This window comes from Malania oleifera, chromosome 3 (genome assembly GCF_029873635.1).
Source record: "Malania oleifera isolate guangnan ecotype guangnan chromosome 3, ASM2987363v1, whole genome shotgun sequence".
Classification (NCBI taxonomy): Eukaryota; Viridiplantae; Streptophyta; class Magnoliopsida; order Santalales; family Ximeniaceae; genus Malania; species Malania oleifera.
The window spans coordinates 26,577,577-26,591,279 of record NC_080419.1 but is presented as its reverse complement, the minus strand read 5'-3'; positions in this window follow the sequence as shown (position 1 = coordinate 26,591,279).

Genomic DNA, 13,703 nt, shown 5'->3' with positions numbered 1-13,703 from the left:
AATAAAAATTTCATTAATGAAAACAATATAAAAATTAACTAATTTTCATCAAATAACTAACAAATGTCAAATCATTGATCGGTCAAACATACCCAACATATATTTGATATAATAATAATAATAATAATAATAATAATAATAACAATAATAATAAAATACTAATACTATTGGAATATATATATATATATAAGGGGTACTCTCGTAGTAAAAAAAAAAAAATAGCCTCATGGGTGGATATCATCGGCTACAACTCACTTACCCCCGAAGTAAGGTTAGGGCATGAGACCACTTGGGCATATTGGGAATTTCAACCCGCAATCACATGAATGCACGACCGGCTCCTTACCACTAGACCACCCACCCAAGTGGTGACCTAAAGATGAGATTAATTATAGTTAAAACATTAATAAAGATGTAGAAACATGAACAAAACTTTGAGTTCACAAATTTTGCAATACGTATCGCTTGCTCGATTTCCGCAGCATGCGTCACTCTCTCTCGATTTTCATGACACATATCGCTTTCCCTCAATTTTTAAAAAATGCGTCACTCCAGGCATGCGTCGCTCTCTTTTGATTTTTGAGACACACATCATTCTCCCTCGATTTTTACAAAACGCATCGCTCGATATCGGTGACATGCATCGTTCTCTCTCAATTTTTGCAAATGCGTTGCTCGATATCCATAACACGCGTTGCTCTCTCTCAATTTTCGTGGCACACATCGCTCTCCTTCTTTTTTTGCAAAACGCATTGCACGATATCCGTGACACATGTCGCTCTCTCTCAATTCTCGTGGCACACGTCGCTCTCCCTTGATTTTTGTAAAATGCATCACTCGATATCTATGACATGCGTCACTCTCTCTTGATTCTCGCAGCTTACTTCTCTTTCTCTCGATTTCCACAACACACAGTCATTCCCCTATAAAAAGGGTCTACCCTCCTCGAACTCTAAACATCACAACCTTCTACCATCTTGAACAACCACATTTCGGTTTGTAGAGATTAGTTTTTCCCAACTATTCTCTCAGTTGTCTCATTACTTGAAAATGTTGGTGAATCACCCAACTCCCCAAGTTGCTGAGAGCAGCACTAGATCGTCAATTCAAAGATGGAAACCCAGCAGGGCACAGTTGGAGATTTTAAAGGAGGCCTTTCGCAACAGTCAAGGGGACTTCCCTTCTATGGAGCAGACTATCTTGCATATAGCACAACTCCGACAGTATGGTCTAATTGAGCTGAGTTGGTTTGAGATCCATATGCGTAAGCGGGGATCAGTTTAAGAAACCACTATTTCAACTACTACCCCACCAATTATCCATCTTACCTCCTCCGCCAATACCGCCCCGAGTAGTGCCCCTGCCATTTTCCCAACCACTTCTACTCTCATTCCTATCGATAAAATTTCGTCTATGAAACTTACAACTAACATCACACCAACGAGGCATACCCCTTACAATGGTAGTATAGCAGTCACCACACTAAGGGTTTGTGATAATGCTGGTCGTACTCCACCATTGCCAAGAGATCCAAAACGCGTTGAGACTCATGTACGGGCCACCGATGGCTCGTTATGAGCATCCCCACCAAAGGCCACAAGGGGAAAAGGGCATCTCTTCCTTCCTTGCTGAACAAACGGGCATTCTCTCCCTTTTTCCGACCCAAGCCGACAACATTAGAAGAGGTTAACTTCGCCAAGAAAGAACCCAAACAGTTAGCAGTGACACCCCTAGTACTTTGATAGATGTTGACGTTGAGTTAAGGCTCTAAAGACCATATTTCGTTTCATTTTATTTTATATATATATTTTTAATTTATAGGACATGTATAATATATATATATATATATATAATTATCTTTTTCCACATCTTCTAAATTTCTTTTTCATTTCAACCCATATTAGACCGACAATTCATATTTCAGTTCTCAAAATAAAATATTTTACCAAATTGACCCTCAATCTACTCTAAAACTTAGTCAAATCGTTCATCAATTTATTTTTTCAAATAGCACAACCAATTAAAAAGTACTCATTTTAAATTAACAAATTTTGATGACGAAATTTTTATAAGGAGGGGAGAATGTGATAACTCAAAAATATATATATATATATATATATATATATACACGATTAAAGCATTATAATAGTAATAAAATAATAAAAATGGTCATTAAGTTAAATATCAATACAGAAGTGTTTTTTTGTAAGATCTTTGATTTCATGTTTGATGTCTAAGAAAGATCGTGTCTTAGCGAGTGCTCAGAGATCATTGCAGCTCAAACGCTCCCTGGAGGTCGGTCTGGTCAAAATGAAATTTCATAAGATAAACAGGATAGACACTGTCTGTACACGTAAATAAGTACATATACATAAAATAGTGTTTTGACATACATAATTTATAGAAATAAATGGTATAATAATAATAATAATAAATGTATTCTATGTGGGGTCCACAAAACTGTGTGGGGCCCACATGAGTCCTGAAATTACGTAGGGCTCATAAAATCGTGTGAGAACTATTGAAGTTACGTAGGACCCACTTGGATCTCGAAGTTGTGTGAGACCCACAAGACCATGTGAAGCTCACATAAGATTTCAAAATTTGACCTTAATTCTTTTTCATAAAAAAAAACTAAAACATAACTTAAAAATAATAACAATGATAATAATAATGATTTCAAAAAAAATAATTAATCAATAAAAAATTAATTAAATGAGAGTGTCAGCAAGCACTCCCATTTCTCTCACATGATTCTCATCTCATCCCATACTTAACCCATGTCTAACCCATCTCATGTCCATTCCTTAATTTAAAAAAAATTATAATTTTCCCCCTCTCCTCACATTTTTACAAATTTTCATTTTCTTCCCCAAAATTTCCTTATAAATAGGAAGTTTTCAACCTTCATTTTTTACAAAAATATTTTTCAAAAGAAGAGAATGATTAGTGTGTGAAAGAATTAGTGGTGGAGTGAGAATTTTTGTTATAATTAAATTCTCACTCAGCCGCTCTTTCTAAACTCATTTTTTTAGAGATATTCGTTGTATTCGTAACACAAGGTAAAAGAAAAGGTAAATAAATTTGATTATATTAGAATTTTATTAAAATTCATACTAGAGTTTATTTGTAAGTAAATTCGATTATGTTATATTTTTATTTAAAATTTTTATCCAAATTTATTTGTAAGTAAATTTTGATTATGCTAGTTATTTTAATAAAATTTTCTTAAATTTATTTTTACGCATGTTTAATTATACCAGTTTTATTTTTAATATACTTACGTTTATTTTTGAGTCAAAAGATGTTCTAAACCCATAGAGTATTTTACAGCATTAATTTTATTCAAAAAAATATTTTTAACACGAAAATTTTGTATGACATGAGTTTATTTTTACGCTACATATTTTACAAAAATATGAGTAAAAATGACAAGAGTTGATTTTTACGTTGCGTACTTCATGAAAATATGAGTAAAAATGAAATTTTCATGATATTATTGTAATTTTATAAATTCTATAATAAGATGTTTTCAAAACCCCTTATGGCACAGACGATACAGAAAATTATGAATGTTCGGTACCGCAGTTTAAAGTTTAAACGGATCAGAGTGCACCTACACTATTTACAAAATGGTTTTGTATGGTAGTAGATTTCTCCCAAGTACACAATTGGATTAGATTAGGGTTTAATAGGGAAAATCTCACTTAATGATGATGTACGTTGATTTAGTTTTACCGACCAGCCAACTAAGTCTAGTTTTCGGACTGCACAGCCCAATCATAGGGGTAAACATGACTTACGATTAACAGGCCTAAGGGTAATTTTTTTTTTATAGTACGTGTATATACATATTTAATTATGTATACAGAACTATTGATGAATTGAAGGAAAAGTATATGTTTTTATGAACGAACACATTTTTGTGCCTAAATAATGATTTAATAAGAAAAAGTATATATACATGATTGAATATTATAATTATAGTTTTAAAAGTTAAAAAGTTTAGTTTAATAGTTATAATATATGATTATAAAATTTTACTGTTATAAATGATAGTAAAAGTTTTATATAAAAAATTTTAAATTTATATTTATTTTTAAAGCAATTTTAAAGTTATAGTACTAAATATTATTTTTAGAAATTAAAATATTATGAAAACTCATTTTAACCACACACTAATAATAATCTTATTTACTTACCGAGTGTCGTCTCACTCCAGTCATTATTTTATATTTCAGATCATTTTGAAGAGTGTACTAGAAATTTGGTGTAACAAATGCATTGACAAGAATAGAAAGAGTAAAGTAGAATAAAAAAAATTTAGTATAATACAATTTAATTTGTATATTTTAGAATTTTATAAATTTGCATTTTAATAGTTGAGACATATATTTGTAATAAAGCTAATTAATGCTCTCGTAACAAAAATAATTTACATTTACTTGCGTCCGCTAAAAATTTTATATGTAAGAATCAGCTCGAATTCGGGTCCTTACAATTGGTATCAAAGAATATGATATAAGTTCTACATACTCTAAAATATAGATTTTATGAGAGTTTAGGTATAAAACATAATTTGGGTAGGATTGAGTAATTTAAAATATTTATTTTAGTTTGTTATATTATTATACATTAATAATATATTTGTGATTTTATAATAACATTTGATCATTGTTTAATAATGAATCCTAAAAATAGTAACATTTGAGGAAATGAGATTAATGTGAAGGCACTCAAGAACAGATAACAATCTTATATTTTCTATATAAAAAAAAAAGTAGTAGTATTATTAAAAACACGTTAATTAAGTTAAATATGTTATTTATGTTTGTAGAAACACATACCCGTATTGATGACTCATAAATAATTGATAGATCATAAGCATTAATAATTTAAATTTTTATATATTAATATAATAATATAATAATATCCGAGATTTATTTATTTTCGCTGTTATTATTTTTACTCAAAATATAAGAAGTAACATATTAGACCCTATTAGGTTTGGAAGTGCTACACATACAAATAAATATGAACAAACGGTTTATTCTGAAATTTGGATTTATCAAAAATTTCTTTGCATGTGCAAGTTGGATATGAATATATATTTTTATATTACACATTCAGTTATCATCAAAACATTCAAACTTAATTTAGGAATATATATTTTGACGAAATCTTTAATTTTAAATTTTGTATTAGTTTATAAGGAATTAAATACCATTTAAATGTTACTATATTATATTTAAATTCAAAAAAAAATCCCTTAGCATGTGCAAGTTAAATATGAATATATATATACACACACACACACACTCATATTGCATATTCAATTCCCATCAAGTATCCAATTTTGATTTAGGAGTATAAATTTTGATGGAATCTTTAATTTTTATTTTGTATAAATTTATAAAAGTTAATACAACTTAAATTTTACTATATTATAAAATAAAAAAAATTTATATAGTGAAAAATAAAAAAAATAAAAATTCCATTAATGAAAGTAATATAAAAATTAACTAATATTCTTCAAATAACTTACAAATGTCAAATCATCGATTGGTCAGACATACCCAACATATATTTGATCTAATATAATAATAATAATAATAATAATAATAATAAATACTAATAATTTTGGAATATAAAATATATATATATATATATATATATATATATAAGGGGCACTCTTGCAGTAAAAAAAAAAAAAGCCTCATGGGTAGAAATCATCGGCTATAACTCACTTACCCTCGAAGTACGGTCAGGGCATGAGACCACTTGCGCATAGTGGGGATTCGAACCCGCAATCACATGGATGCATGACCGACTCCTCATCACTAGGCCACCCACCCAAGTGGTGACCCAAGGATGAGATTGATTATAGTTAAAGTATTAATAAAGATGTAGAGACATGAATAAAACCTTGAGTCCGCAAATTTTGCAATACGTGTCGCTCACTCGATCTCCGCAGCACACGTCACTCTCTCTCGATTTCCGCGACACATATCACTCTCCCTCAATTTTTTAAAAAATGTGTCACTCGAGGCACGCGTTGCTCTCTCTCGATTTTTGAGACACACATCATTCTCCCTCTATTTTTATAAAACGCGTTGCTCGATATCGGTGACACGCATCGCTCTCTCTCGATTCTCGTGGCACATGTCGCTCTCCCTCAATTTTTGCAAAACCTATCGTTCGATATCTGTAACACGCGTCACTCTCTCTCGATTATTACGGCACATGTCGCTCTCCCTCAATTTTTGTAAAAAGCATCGCTCAATATCCGTGACACGCGTCGCTCTCTCTCGATTCTCGTGGCACATGTCGCTCTCCCTCGATTTTTGTAAAATGCATCATTCGATGTCTATAACACACGTCGCTCTCTCTCGATTCTCGCAGCACACTTCGCTTTCTCTCGATTTCCATAACACGCGGCCGTTCCCTTATAAAAGGGTCTACCCTCCTCGAACTTTAAGCATCATAACTTTCTACCATCTTGAATAACCACATTTCGGTTTGTAGAGATTAGTTCTTATCGACAAAATTTCCCAACCACTTGTACCCTCATTCCTATCGACAAAATTTCGTCTATGAAACTTACAACTAACATCACATCAATGAGTCATACCCCTTACAATGGAAGCATAGCATTCACTACACTAAGGGTTAGTGATAATGTTGGCCTACTCCACCATTGCCAATGGATCCAAAATGCGTTGAGACTCATATACGGGCCACCGATGGCTTGTTATGAACATCCCCACCAAAGGCCACAAGGGGAAGAGGGCATCTCTTCCTCCCTTCCCAAACAAACGGGCATTCTCTCCTTTTTTCGACCCAAGCTGGTAACATTACAAGAGGTCAACTCCGCCAAGAAAGAACTCAGGCAGTTAGCAGTGACACCGCTAGCATTTCAATAAATATTGACGTTGAACTAAGGCTCTAAAGGTCAGATTTCATTTCATTTTATTATATATATATATATATATATATATATATATATATATATTATCCTTTTCCATATCTTCTGAATTTTTTTTCCATTTCAACCCCTATTAGACTGACGATTCACACTTCAGTTTCCAAAATAAAATATTTCGCCAAATTGACCCTTAATCTATTCTAAGACTTAGCCAAATCGTTCATCAATTTACTCTTTCAAATAGCGCAACCAATTATATAGTACTCATTTTAAATTAGCAAATTTTAAGGACGAAATTTTTATAAGGAGGGGGAATGTGATGACCCAAAAAAATATATACGATTAAAGCATAATAATAATAATAATAATAATAATAATAATAATAATAGTCATTAAGTTAATATCAATACAGAAGTACTTTTCTGTAAGATCTTTGATTCCATGTTTGATGTCTAAGAAAAATATTGTCTTAGCAAGTATTCAGAGACCATTGCGGTTTAGTTGCTCCCTAGAGGTCGATCTGATCAAAATGAAATTTCATAGAATAAATAGGATAGACATTTTTTGTACACGTGAATAAGTACATATACATAAAATAGTGTTTTGACAGACATAATTTGTAGATAATAATAATAATAATAATAATAATAATATAGGTATCCTATATGGGGCCCACAAGACTGGGTGGGATCCACATGAGTCTCGAAGTCGTGTGGGGTTCACATAAGTCTCGAAGTTACGTAAAGCTCATAAAATCATGTGAGGACTATTGGAGTTACGTAAAACTCACTTAAGTCTTGAAATTGTGTGAGGCCTACAAGACCATGTGAGGCCCACATGAGTTTTCGAAATTCGAATTTAATTCTTTTTTATAAAAAAAAATACTAAAACATAGCTTAAAAATAATAACAATGATAATAATAATGATTTCAAAAAAAAATTAATTAAGTAATTAATTAAAAATTAATTAAATGTGAGTGTTGGCAAGCACTCCCATTTCTTCCACATGATCCCCATCCCCATCTTATACTTAACTCATGCCTCGCACATCTCATGCCCATTCTTTAATTTTACAAATTCCATTTTATTCCCCAAATTTTTTCTATAAATAGGAAGTTCTCAACCTTCATTTTTCACAAAAAAATTTTTCAAAGGAAGAGAAGAATTAGTGTGTGAAAAAATTAGTGGTGAAGTAGAAATTTTTGTTATAATTAAATTCTCACTCACCTACTCTTTTCGATCTCATTTTTTAGAGATATTCATTGTATTCGTAACATAAGGTAAAGGAAGAGGTAAGTAAATTTGATTATGTTAGACTTTTATTAAAATTCATACTCGAGTTTATTTGTAAGTAAATTCGATTATGTTAAATTTTTATTTAAAATTTTTACCCGAATTTATTTGTAAGTAAATTTTAATTATGTTAGTTATTTTTATTAAATTCTCTTAAATTTATTTTTACGCATGTTTAATTATACCAGTTTTATCTTTAATATACTTGCGTTTATTTTTGAGTTATTCAAAAAAATATTTTTAACACGAAAATTATGTGGCATGAGTTTATTTTTACATTACATATTTCACGAAAATATGAGTAAAAATGACAAGAGTTGATTTTTACGCTGCGTATTTCACGAAAATATGAGTAAAAATGAGATTTTCATGATATTATTGTAATTTTATAAATTCTATAATAACATGTTTTCAAACCCCCTTATGGCATAGACGATACAAAAAAATTACGAATGTTTGGTATCGCAACTTAAAGTTTAAACGGATCAAAGTGTACCCACATTGTTTACAGAATGATTTTATATGATAGTGAATTTTGTCCTAAGTGCACACCTGGGTCAGACCAGAGTTTAATGGGGAAAATCTCACATAATGATGATATACGTTGATTTAAATTGACTGGCCAACCAGTTAAGTCCAATTTTTGGACCGCACAACCCATTCATGAGGGTAAACATGACTTACGATTAATAGGCCTAAATGTGGTTTTTTTTTTTTTTACAGTACGTGTATATACATATTTAATTACGTATACAAAACTATTGATGAATTGAAGGAAAAGTATATGTTTATGTGAACAGTGGCATTTTTATGTCTAGATAATGATTTAATAAGGAAAAATATATATACATGATTGAATATTATAGTTATAGTTTTAAAAGTTAAAAAATTTTAGTTTAATAATTATAATATATGATTATAAAATTTCACTGCTATAGACGATAGTAAAAGTTTTATATAGAAAATTTTAAATTTATATTTATTTTAAAGCAATTTTAAAGTTATAGTATTAAATATTATTTTTAGAAATTAAAATATTATAAAAACTCATTTTGGCCACACACTAATAATAATTTTTTTTTACTTACTGAGCGTTGTCTCACCCCAATTACTATTTTACATTTCAGATCATTTTGAAAAGTGTACTAGAAATTTGGCGTAACAAGTGCATGTGCGGGAATAGAAAGAACAGAGTAGAATAAAAAAAAATTAGCATAATACAATTTAGAATATGTTTGTATATTTTAGAATTTTAAAAATTTGCATTTTAATAGTTGAGACATATTTGTAATAAAACTAATTAGTGCTCTCGTAATAAAAATAATTTACATTTATTAGCGTCCGCTGAAAATTTTATATGTAGGAATCCACTTGGATTCGAGTCCTTACAATCTCTCTCTCTCTCACTCTCTCCTCTATTTTTTTATTTTATTTTATTTCTTTTTTATAATCCTTAAGTAATCTATGGAATTACGAAAATACCCTTCTTCCAATTCCCTAAACTAGCACAATTGTCCATAGCTGGGATAAATTTTTACCAATTTTCATACTCTATGTTTGAGAGAGGAATGTGGCTTGGGTTTGAGATTAGAGACTCGAAAGGGCCTCAAGTTGATGGACTTGGGATGGATTTTGTAAACTATGTCCCAATTGTGCCTTATTTTGAGGGTTGGTCTTGGTTTTAAGAAGGTTGAGTTGTCTTTGGGTACATAGAGGGAGTTGGGATAGACTTGAGTTATTCAAGGCCCAAACTCAGGACTTGGGGCCAATGAGAAAGTTCTAGAATATTGGGCTTGAATTGGCTTCTAGGGTGGAATTGGGTGTATCTTGGAGTGGCAGAGGTCAAGTTGGGGGATTAGAGGAATTGTTAGCTTAGGCGTATGTGTATGCTTCAAGAAATTTGATTTAATTATGATATTAACCTTGAGTTTATGTGCTTGTATAGGTGATGGATGCACATAAATTTGTTTTTTTCTTTTTTTGCAAGACTCGTTTTATATTTTTTGTATATATATATTTTTTATCATTGCCAAGTATATGTTTTTTCAAATGAATGGATGATGTGAATTGAGAAGAAACATCCCTAGTTAAAAGCATTTATTTTTGCTACTTGGTGAAATGGGAGGAGAGGGTTTGAGTGCAAAGATAAGAGAGAGCTCGATCGATCTTAAGAGCAACATTAAAAGCAAGTCCGAATTCCAAAACTTCAATTTTTTTTTCTCATTTTTAGGAATAATGCCTAAAATCCACGAAAGCACATCAAAATCAAAATTGCAAAGTAAAAGGGCAATATGGAGCTTATTTAGAGAAACCATGAAAATTCTACTTATAAAAAGAATAATTAATTCCAATTTTGTTATGACATTGGAAGATGAATTCAAGAAAATAATGGAAATAACAAAATCTTACGATCCAAAATAGACCAAATAAGATAAGACATAAAGGATTGATAAAAAATGAACCATCGACTCCAATGAGTGGCTAATTAGGTATTGTTAGTTGAACGGAACCGTATTCTTGAAAATCAACACAACAACAACAATAACAAAACTAAGCCTTAAGTTCCTTTAGGTGAGGTCAATTATATGAATTTTTTTCCACTAATTTATGCGATCATGGATAATTTCTTTTGACAGATTCAAGGATATTAAATTCTTACTCACTATCTCCTCCCAAGTTATTTTAGGTTTACCTCTACCACTTCTACTGCCCCCACAATATTCTTGAAAATCGATCAACAAAAATTTAAAGTAATCTATATAGTTGCTTTAATAAAAATATGCTTTTCCACTAATCTAAAAATCCATTTATTTTCAATTGGTAGCCTCTTAATGAGCGTTGGTCTTTTGATTTTATACCAATCAATAGACTAGTCTTTTAAAAGATGAGTTTGTTTATATATCTTAATATGCTTTCACTATCTCTCCAGTACAAATACAGGATCATTTATTTGGTTAGCACTCCATTAAGAGAAATTTGTGGACAAAATTACCTATAGCAAATAAATAAAATTATAATAGAAGCACACTACACATATCAAGAAATGTCTTGCGGGTTACTTTAAATACAATGGATGCTTTGGATTTTCTAGGTTGAGGGTTTTACAAGCAACCCTAAATTCTTGATGGCTAATCATGCAGTGTGTTTATTTTTTAATGACAAGTTTTAGATTTAAGAAAATTATGTTTTCAATAGTTTAGAAGATTAAAATGGGTAATGACACATTTAGCATTCAACTATCACGTAATTATAGTTAATTTAGTATAAGAATTAGAGATAGGTTCAAGTTACATTTAAAAGTTCATCTAACATTCAACACTAAATGCTTAATTTTATCAAATATCCCCTAAGTTTAAAACAAACAAAGTGTTACAATTTTCTTAAGAGAAAAGGAAAGTGCCGGATTATCTAATCAATGTACTTGTCTCTCGTGGTTGATGAATCAATTTTCAAGCACCATGTGCTCGATCCTAAATTTAGCAAAAAACTATTTGATTATAGTCATCGGTGAATGGCACTAATTAGGACATTGATGTTGTAGATGACTCGTATCCAATATTTTCTTGTCTTATTAAACCTACCAAAATTTAGTAAGAAATTTTTGATTGTAGATGCCTAATACCTAACAAGCTTCCTAAAATTTTGTGAATCAATCTCCAAGTAGCTCAACCTTGATCTTGATACCTAACTGGAAAATAATTAACTATTCATTTTAAATCATGGTGGGCCATAACAAAGAGACTTAATGCCCCACAATTAGTCAAAGATGATGTCATTAGTTAACTCTTACCCAAACATTAGCCCTTGTGTGAAAATGATAATCATGTTCTTTGGATTTGCAAAAATTAATGATACTTTGTTTTTTAGTTTCTTTCATTTTTTGCTAGTTACCGCATGTTTAGACAAATAAATTTTACGAGCATTACTATCCATCATGGAGGAAAATTCACACTTATGTCACTCTTTATATCACGAAAAAGAATAATTAAATTCTTAATAAATGAAGCAATGTTATATCCCAGTTGATATAACAAGAATAAATCATTATGTCACGATATTTTGCTAATTTTTTTTTATTGCAATGAATATGCTTTGAAGTCTATATTGTAAATAATGCTTTGATCATCCTAAACTTTTGCAAATTTGTCTAAAAGGTATTCCAACATGTTTTCTCATTGATCTAAGATGTCAATGCGAGCATTGTTTAATTTTGATTTCTTTAGTATGCAACCCAAACCAAATTGAGGACTCACCGTTTTGAAATATTATAAATAAAAATTGAATATTTTTATCCAATCATGAACAATTTGGGCGATTTATTGGCTTTTACATGTTCCAAACCATAACAACCCAAAATGAGTTTTATATATGTGTGTGTGCGTGTGCGTGCGCGTGTGTGTATTATATAATATGAATCAGATTATTTGGTCCTATCAGTTTGGACTAGAAACAATCAAATTACAAGTTTGAGCTATTCTTTGGCATTGAAAGCCTTATAAATCGAGTCAATTTGGTCAAAACCACACAACCTAGCTTGATTTGGTCGAACACTTAAAGCTAGGATCACTTGCGAATTGAAGAGACTTTTGTTGCAACAACTAGTTTTTCTTCTTGTTGTAAAGCCAACGTGAATATATATATATATATATATATACACACACACACACACACATACACACACAATATATTTTCCATTTGTAGATATATATTATGTTTATAAATTAATCAAACACTTAACTCTTTTAATCTTAATTCAAATTTATAAATGAGTCGAACTCTCACCCGCACTATTATTTGACTCCTACAAATAATAATAATTTAATTATTTAGAATTCAAATAATATAAAAGTGTGATAAAAATTACCCTAATTGTTGTTAATTACTGATTATTTTTTATTTGTTCATGGATAATTAAGACTTGTTGGCCTAACAAGGCTTACGAATCTTGTTTTGATGATAACAAAACAAAGAATCTTAACATGTTTTGTTAAGATACGTTTCAGGGCTCAAAAGCTTTCATAAAAAGATATCAAATTCAAAAATTTTTATAACAGATCAAGTTTCTAAAGGATCAAACTTAAGTGTTTGTAAAGAAGGTCACATGATAATTATGCTTGGCCCATGATGAAACAAAAGAAAATTGAAGAAAGAAAAGCTTGGATTCAAAGATAGAAAAATCTGATGAAGCTTAAAGTATATTGAAGCTTGAAAACAAGATAGACTCAAAGAAAGACAAGCAAGAAGACTTAAGTGCTTAGAAAGTTTTAAAGTCTTAAGGAAGTATTGTGTAAGTACTTCAATTAAATGTCAATATGAATGCTTTGAAACTCATTAGGGTTAATTATTGACTTAGAGACCATATTTTGAAAACCCCAGAAAGTATTTTTTAAAAAGTCTTAAAACAAATTGGCAAGAGCTTTTGGAAACAAGTTTAAAAAAAAAAAAAAGGATTGTTCTTACTGCCCAGGCGACTAACCCTTGTCTA